We start from the raw sequence: 9,693 nt of genomic DNA, 5'->3' as shown, positions 1-9,693 counted from the left end.
ATCATGCAGCTGAAAAATTGACAAGTACTCGCATCACTCTATGACAGTAATAATAGATGAATGAACCAGCCTATCATTAGAGAGCGCTGAATTAGTGACTCATCAATCAGACACAAGTGGTAGTCAATTACTGTACCAAGGACTATGTATGTTAATTTGACAACTACTGCATGTGACTGCTCTCATTGGTACACTGCCAATTAAGAAGCAATAACAAGTCTTCTGAGAAACAGTATTACAAATTAACTTACATCAGAATTTTTATTACACAAAGTAATAAGTTCTATCAATACTTTCAAGCTATGAAACTAAACAGAAATATTTGCGATGTGCAAAATATGGAATGGAAACAGCTGTGACACTATATATATTTATTAAAGTTGTTCGGTTGTGGAACTTGATATTACGTTCAAAATCCTTACTCTTGGAAGCAGAGCAAACGCTTACACGTTTTAAACACATGACTTTTGACAATAGCTAGTTTTAAAGAAAATTAAGTTTTAAAGAAAATTCTTTAGAGTGAACTTCCAAGATGTACACACAAACTGGTCAGTGTTGATCTATACCCACTTCTTACATCTAGCAGCTAGCCAATATGTGAGCTTCCATGATGCTGGTAATTTGTGAGTCTGCGTCATTTTTGAGTGACAAATAGCAAAAAGTCAAGCGAGTTTTAGTAGCTGAAATTTTTTATCAAATGTTTCGCGCTTTCTGAAGAAAGATATTTCACTAGCAAATTCCGCGTAAGAATATGCCAGGCAAGCTTATCCATTTTCATCATTTTCGCAATTGAGTTGTTTCAATTTGGACTCGGGCAGTTTCATGTGCTCCAACTCAGAATATAACTTTCAGACATAATACTTATGCTTTTAAACTGTATACCCCAACACTCCATTCAGGGACAAAGAGGCATTTACATTACTGTCTCTGATAAACAAACCTGATTTACAAAAGCTCATTGACAGAAAGTTTCAGACGAACCAAGAGATTGTTAGAAGTTTAGCAGAGCTGCTCATCAGGAGAACAAGCTACGAGCAGCTTTAAAACGAATAAAAAGTGCTAAAGCAATGAAGAATTCCTTTTTTTAAAGTGTCCGAGTTAATATACGACATGTGAATATTTATTGTAACACTCATCACGGAGTAACTTAAAGTGTGCATCATCTACAAAGTGAAAATCTAGTTAAAGGTTGACTTGCGACAAAATTCACATTACAGTTATTTGATATCAAAAGGTTCACCATGTCTTACTCTGTTGCGTTGTGTGTTGGTTCCTGCGACCAACACGTAGAGGCGACTGGGTCGGCTTACTCTACCGGTCTGCATTCACCCCTCTCAGGGGCTGTGTAGTGGTTTCCCGTGACCAACACGCAGAGACGACTAGGTCGGCTTACTCCACCGGTCAATATTAACCGCCCCACACAAGGGATTGCGCCCAGAGAGGTTTTATACTAGGTCGACAAGGTCGACCGGAGGTCGACAGTGTTTTTATGAGTCTATCCCCACAGCACAGTCCATAGACTAGGTCTTTGGAGATAGCTATATGCCGGGGTGGTTCTGGTATCACACAAGGTAGCAGAAACAGTATGGTTCCAAATGCACTGCATGTATTGAACGAACATAAAGAGCCGAGGTCCTGTCTTAAGTACATCAAATTATGCAAATGAGATGCTAAGACCAGCCTCCCTTAGGGGCGTGGCTACAAAAGGATAAAAAGGGAACATAACTCTAGTTAGAAACTGTACAAGAAGGATAGAAACTTGGTGTTCCACCACAGTTGTAGGGCCCAAAAGTGTAGAAATGTGATTACAAGCTCTAAAAATCTCAAAAACGAAAAGCCAGTGTAAATTGGAATCTTTTTATTTCTCTGACGTAGTCATGATAGTTTGGTTATTGTCTTGTGGCGCGATGTTCTCACGTGAATTGAAAGACTAATAACAAGCTCAATAAAAACTTATCGTAGCACTAGTATATGACAAACACTTCGGGTTTTACCAAAGACCCCGTATCAACTATAGATGCTCGCTACTTTACAGTTTTGTTTCGGCTTGAACTAATTGTCGAGTCGTAATCTGATCATGTGACCCAATACTTTGAAAATAATTTTTGCAGCACTTTTCAATTATCACAGTTGACCAACAGGCTCGTCATGCTCATCAGACAATGATATGTACGCCTTTGAGCTAAAGTAAAAAAAAGGTTAACAAATTTTTATGATTCGTTACAAGAGATCAGTGCTAAATCTGACAACATTACAATGAGGATGAAACAGAAGTGTAATAACAATAGACATGGTTTTATTGAATGCGTGAAGTATATTTGTGAAAATATTTTGACATATAAGGTTGCATGACAGTGTAAACAAAAACCATCTACCACAGCTATGTCATATTGAGCCGTTTTGGCAAAAGAATCCAAACTTCAGTGATCTCGTGTGGCTGCAATTAACTGTTCCTTTTTTGGCTTTCGAGAGCTTGTAATCACATTTCCACATATTTTGCACCTCCAGCGCAACAGAGTAAGCCATGGTGAATCTTTTCATATTAAATAACTGTAATGCGAATTTTGTTACAAGTCAACCTTTAATTAAGCAAAAAGAGTTTTGAATTAGTTAGTATCACACATGATTGCACTGTAATGTATCTTTGTGTCTAGTTTCCTCATAAACTGCAAGTATTATCAACAGACTCATTTGATTATCATTATGAAATAAAAAACCTGTTAGTATTCAGTACAAGAGCTATTCTACAGAACTAAACATTCCCAATTTTCAATTACCATAATTATTGCAGGTCTACCATAAACTATTCACTCATTGAGTGTCAGTGTGTGGTACAGAACGTAACTTAAAGTGTGATCTACTGCCATATGTGTAGCAGTTACGAAAATGTTTCTCAAACAGTAACTTTATGATAACAAATAGTTATGACCCATGATAGTGGTTACTGCCTATAATATTCCATTCGCTCGCCTTCTATTTGAACACAGGTAAATGTAATTTTCAAGTTTAGTTACCAAACCTCAACTCTGTCCACACTAACAGGAGTTTGATTCATTGTTTAGTGTAAAATTGAATATATTAACATAATGTGTAATTATAATTGCTTGAAGCTATTAAACAGTATCAGGACATTTTAAATAAATGACAATATACCTCAAGGTCATCATTGCAAACTTTCTCTCCACAGTCTACACAGAAGTTGTATGCTGTATTATTACATGTCGGTCTATCACAGGCCACTGTTGTTGGATGCTCTGACTCATGAAACATCGCAATCAGCAGACTCTGAATGTCAAGCTTCTTGTACACCTTTGCTAAATATATATGCAGTCAAATTTCAAGATGTATCACACCGACTAGTGCCAGCTATAGCATGTAAGTTGGTGTAAATTCAGAATATATATTAACTATAGCATCTCATAACTATAGTTATGAGATATGAAGTTATTATGCGTTGTAATGGACTCTATTGAATCATATTTACTTCTTGAACATAGATAGAAATTGTCAGATTACCAGAGTGAAAGTAGTTCTTTTCCTATAACAGACCAATAAGGTGAGAGCATGTTTTTACTATTACCTACAGTACTTAATGATGGACATTTGCAAATTCAATCACAGAAAGCCTCAGATACTAGATAAAAGTTTCCATCCTATTTCATACAGCTTTGCTGTTAGGTATTACCATGGTACATGGTAAAAGGGATGAAGTAAAGCTATGTGGTAATATATTCTATTGAATATTCTATTAGGTTTGCGACCTTGTTGAATATTCTATTGGCTCACTTTCAAACAATACCTCAGTACTATTGCTATTCAAGTGGGTGTAAATATCTAAAAATTACATTGACTACATATTACAAGGTTTTACTTACTGGCAGGTTTCACATCTAACACCTTTATGTATCTTGTACTTTGCCTCTAAACACGGGGTGCAGCTGATACGACCACATGGTAAGACACGAGGTTCTGTCAGCTTTGGTAGCTTTCCCCAACAGTGAGAACACTCTTCTTCTTTGTCAAATGTTGTGGCTGATGCCATTTTGAGAGGGAATGATATTTACTTGTTCTAACTGCTGATTGGCTGTCGTTATGAACTGGGTGCTTGACACTTAACTCTATATTCTTATCAGTAATAGATAAGGAATTGATTAGTATTCCATATTTGGTGATTACAATTCGTAATCAGTGACGATGATGTGTAGATGCCACCTACTTAATTTCTATTTAGTCAAGGTCATCTCCTTTAAGGGTCAGCAACAGGAAGCCGACTAAGTGCAGAGCCAGTAGTGAACTGGGTGGTGGACTTGGTGGTGAGATAATGTTCATTAGAAACGATGCAGAATAAGCATAAGGTGTGTTCAAACTAAGAAGCAGTGAGTCATATCTAAACATTTAAAAAGTTTGGACATTAAAAATTGACTACTACACGGTTATAACCCAGTAATAGCACAGTAAATAATAACGCAAATTCTTTCAGATTTATTCACAAACACTGACAAAACATTTGAAAAGTTCGCCTATACTCTGGAACATGCAATGCTAGCAACATAACAAGTTTTCTATTGGTCAAGTCATCCTTCGGATAGAAAAAGTTGCAGTGAACCAGAGTCTAAATTCGAGATATTGCCTGAACAATTTAAAGTTGAAGAAAAAGAAATCTGAAAGAGGGGAGGGTTGACCGTATTGTAAAAGCATAGGGCCAACTGAAAGGTAAAAGCGGAAGGTCGACTGTAAAGTAAAAGTGGAGGGTCGACTGTAATGCAAAAGCTCACATAATGCAAATACTGATCAACCCCAGAGCTCTATGTCAGCTATTTGTAGCCTTATCACTATTTTATGGTATCACAGGTGGTATATACCTTATTCTGTGCCATTTATGCAACAAAATACCTTATATTGCTATATCAGCTTCATCAAACTAATAAATCATGCCTAACACTTTCTTACTGAAAGTGAAAATGTTTAAGATTGTTGATTTGAGTAACAGAAGGATTTTATGTTATTAGCTATATATAAACATGGATTCATGATGTACTAATTCTATGGCCTCTTGTTTACATTAGAACTTTTACTTGGCTTAAAAATATTAGAAGAGCTATTTCAACAGAGAAAATTTACTAAGACTCGGTTATGATGTGCATTATAAAAACAATATGGTGACAGCACATTCGTATCTAATGCTAAAACTAGTGTTTCGTGACATCACTAAGGTATTCTTTCCTTTGCAGTATGAAAGAAATGAGTTTAGAAATGATCATGCATCCAAACCTTGACTTGTTAAAGTGATGTGTACAAAAATATCACTACACAGACTTGACCTATGTAAGTATGAGGTCCCTAACAGTATTAGAAGCCAGAGATAGCTGGTTTCAGTCACACTCCATAAGAGGAAAAAACTGCCTCGACCTAATCTTATTCAAGTTCTAAAGTGTTTGGTAAGAGACCAAGACATACATGTAGTTAAACAGAGCTGAATAAAAAATAACTTCAGGATAAACTGACTTCTCTAAGCAGCCACCCAAACTAGCTAGCTAGTACGTCATTTTTTACTACCTAGTATTAAGAAGTAGGCTTTATATTAAACCCCCAGTCACATAACACCCTGTAGATTAGAAGCTATTAACAACTTCACTATGTACAAATCTCGGAAATAGTGTCTGAACTTCCAAAAAGTGATAAGGTGTAGCAAAAATCTGGGCTGGATGAGAATATGCTTCACCATCATATAATCTATGGCCTTGACCCTGTAGAAACTTACTCATGTTTATACTAGTCATTTTGTCACAAATTCTTTATCTCAATCCTCTTACACGAAAATATAGGATTTTAATCAATGGGTTGTGATGCGCTCAGCTATATCTGCACCAGGATAATCCTGACAATGAGTATTGGATAGGCACAGGCATCATGAATAGTTTTGATAATATGCAAGAATGAGCAATGATGACTTTACCATTCGAGATATAGTTTTTGTTGTCGCAATTTTGATGATTACATGATATAGTAATCATTGTGATCTAAATGACAATCACATGCTCATCCCACTTACAAACGAGTCTAAATGGTTGTTACAATGATGAGAGTACAAAGTGGTGTATGATAACTGAGTGGAGTTTCTATACCTTAGACATGAGCACTAGTAATAATGTATCATTCCTGCTGTAACCTGAGTCTTGTTTGTAAACTATGATAACTTACCACTTACTGTGTAACAAATATATTTGGTAACTACTAAAGTGTTTGCTTCTAGCAGCTTTGAAGCTAATTCAAAACATACAATCACAGAATAGTCAGAGACTGATGAGTGTCATGCGCAAAAAAATGTTGGAAATGTCACACAAAATAAATTTCAGTAATAAACCATCTAGCATATAATAATGAATCTAAATTAATATCGGTGTTTGTCTGATTGTTGGTCACTGAGTTTTGTGTCAAGTTATAGCGATACAGTTGTAGGAGCGAAAAATCTACATCGCACTGAATTTTAACTCCGATCCTCCAAGATTACAAGCAGAAATTCTCTTTACTAGGCTAAGCGGCTAAATAGCTAAACATAGTAATAATCGTGGTCATATTCATTACTTAATTATTCATTACTTATTCATGACACGTAACGATTACAAACTGGCTGCATGGCTCTTAGAATAGTAAATATTTAGACAAGTTTATGTTACTCAAAATAGTCATCTTGCTTATTTTGACATTGGCTAATTAGTCAACTTAGCCAGTACTGACTACATGACCTGTCACTTTTTATAAGCTGGCACTGTAATATACATGTATGTACTAGCAACACTACTACTGTATCAACACTGCACACTCTGCACTAGGTAATACCACAAACACTGGTTATTATGTATGAATAAAGAGTTGTACTGTGTTTCAACGGTACACTGCATGTTCGACTTACACTCCGCTGTTACTCGACATAAGAAAGAATGTACATATATGTACTTCCTGTTGCACGCATAAAGCTAGCATTATGAAGGAAGATTTGACAACTCATCGATTGCATAATGAGTTTTCTATGAAATATTTACAAATATGTGTTACATGAAGACCCAACGCACCAGGTTTCATCTTGCAAGCAAGCGCAACAACAGCAACAACAGCAACAACAGCAACAACAGCAACAACAGCAACAACAGCACCTTGCTATGCTACATGCCATCAGATAGCATTATTCCAGCCGTTACTCTAGAATGGAGTCAACTTTTGTAAAGTAACAAAAACAATAGTTTTACATTTTTATGCTACAAGACGTATTCAGGCTACGCGTTAGCAACTAGAATTTATTATATACAAACATAACCGATGGCAAGAAACAAAACAGATTAAATATTTCACTAGATACTAACAGAAAACGACTAGATTTTGTACAGTACATGGCTAAGCCAAGGTTTAGATAGGTAAATGTTTGCTAGATCGTGAAATGATACGCTGCAGCGAAAGGTCTACCCATTCAGATTTTGTGAATCAGCTGCTACATCAAAATGCTTGTTCTTGATGTCAAAGTGAAGCTCAGAATGTGCTTCCAAACGTCATAGAAACAGAATTTTGATATCGACTACAAAACTAATTTTTGAGCATAAGAATTGATACCGATCGATATGACAAAACTGTAACCGATGATTTACAGAATAACAAAAAAGGTATCGATTTCAGGTATGCAAGCAAAGTTTCTCGAATCTTTCAAGAGAATGTTCCCAACCAACTGCGAGAGAAAGTCAACCTTACCAATCCTATCTTCAACTGCTTGTTTGTAGTTGCTGTTGACTTACTTCAGCAGTTGGTCAATTCGCTACTCAACCTTTTCAAGAGTATGAAACTGAGCAACTGCGAAAGAAAGTAAACCTTACCGATTCCCTTTTCAACTTCAGCTCTTTATGCCACTGTCTCTGTTGCTCAGTTGTTTTGCAACTTGCTGTTGATCTACTTTGGCAGATGGATGAAAATAATCTCAACTCTTTCAAGAGATTGTTCCTAACCAACTGCAAAAGAAAGTCAACCTTACCAATACTATCTTCAACTTCTGCTCTTTATGCCGCTGTCTCTGTTGCTCAGTAGTTCTGCGAGGTGCTGTTGACTTACTGCTACAGACAATTAGCCTTTTTTTCAAATATTTCAAAACAAAAAGGCCAATGACCTACAGCAGGAAGTAAACCATACCATGCTATTGACTTATTCGGTCTTGACTGATTCTCCTTATCTTCAATCTCTGCTCATCTCGCATGCAACTATTTCTTCTTACCTACAACCCAACCAAAATAAGTTTGCACTTTATATACTTTAATCTTACTGCTATTGAATACTACTATGTATAATACTCTAACTAGCATTTTGCTATACCTCTGAATTAGACACCAAATCTTCCGGCCGCATAGGTTACTCCTTCTTTATGCCGCTGTCTTTGTTGTTTTGTAGTTCTGCGACGTACTTTCGACTTCCTCTGGCTGCCACTGACGATCTTTCTCTTCAATCTGTCCTCATCTTTGGCATCTGCATGCAGTAATGACTTCTCACCTACAAGCAGACCGAAACACTTTTGTACCCTGAATACTTCAGTTCTAACACCATTGAAGACCATCACAGCCATCGTCAAACCCACTGTCACTGCACGCTTACCATACCACTGGGTCTTTGGGCAGCGTCACCAGATTTTCCCATTCAAGCATTCGTTCGCATTCTGAGTACTCACATTCGCACACCGCTCCAACAATCTCTCGTCTGACAATCATTTGTATACAAGATCATACTCAACATCGCAATCGGCAAGTCAGGTTTCGAAGGCAACATGCTGAGATTCTTATACCAGCACTAGCTATCACGAGGGCAATAATCATGCTGCGGGTGCGAGTAATCATACGTGATGTGATACAGCGCGGCAGAAATTGCTTTTTTCATTCCGTCAATGTCGCCTGAATTCTGAGTGATGGCGTTGCGATAATAAGACTGCAAATCTCGCATCAATGTGTCTGCAAGCTTGCCTTTACCGGAAATAGGCGTCGACGTCTTTTTATATAAAACGTTGAGATTTTTCAAGTGAGTCCTCAAACGTTTAGCAACATGATTTATACACTCTTCCTTCTTGACACTGACATCACCGTATACGTTTAGACTACACACCGCATCATACGCTAAACTGTCACCATCACCAAGAAAAGCAGTATATCGTAAAGGCCCTGTTGTAGATCTCTGCCAGATGATCTTTGCTGCGTCTCTCCATAGCACCGCTCGAGCCCCCATGGTTCTTCTCGCAAGCATCTTGGTGTTTCTTCCAGAACTCATTGTAATCACTGTCATCCTTCTTCGGTCCTTTCTCACATACCTGGCAGTAGTTTGACATCACTTCAAGGTCTACAACAGATCCAGTAAGAACATCTATAACAACAAATACACCATTGTGTGAACTATTTCCACGCTTCTGCCATGTACCGTCATAACTTACAGCTATATCTACAGTATCTACATCAACATCAGTCCTACGTTCCTCAAGCTTTAGATGCTCTTCCTTTACAATAATCCTAATGATTCTAAAATGCTCCTCTAAAGCTTTAGTGCATGCAGTAGTTAACTTATCTAACTTAGTGTAGTATGCACAAGAAGTAGTAGGCTGAGGTAAATTTAGATCTGAAATAAAGCTACACGCCTGTGCATATCCTACCCCGTTACTCTTACAAGAATAAACAT

Source organism: Watersipora subatra, chromosome 6 (genome assembly GCF_963576615.1).
Source record: "Watersipora subatra chromosome 6, tzWatSuba1.1, whole genome shotgun sequence".
NCBI lineage: Eukaryota > Metazoa > Bryozoa > Gymnolaemata > Cheilostomatida > Watersiporidae > Watersipora > Watersipora subatra.
This window is presented reverse-complemented; position numbering follows the sequence as displayed.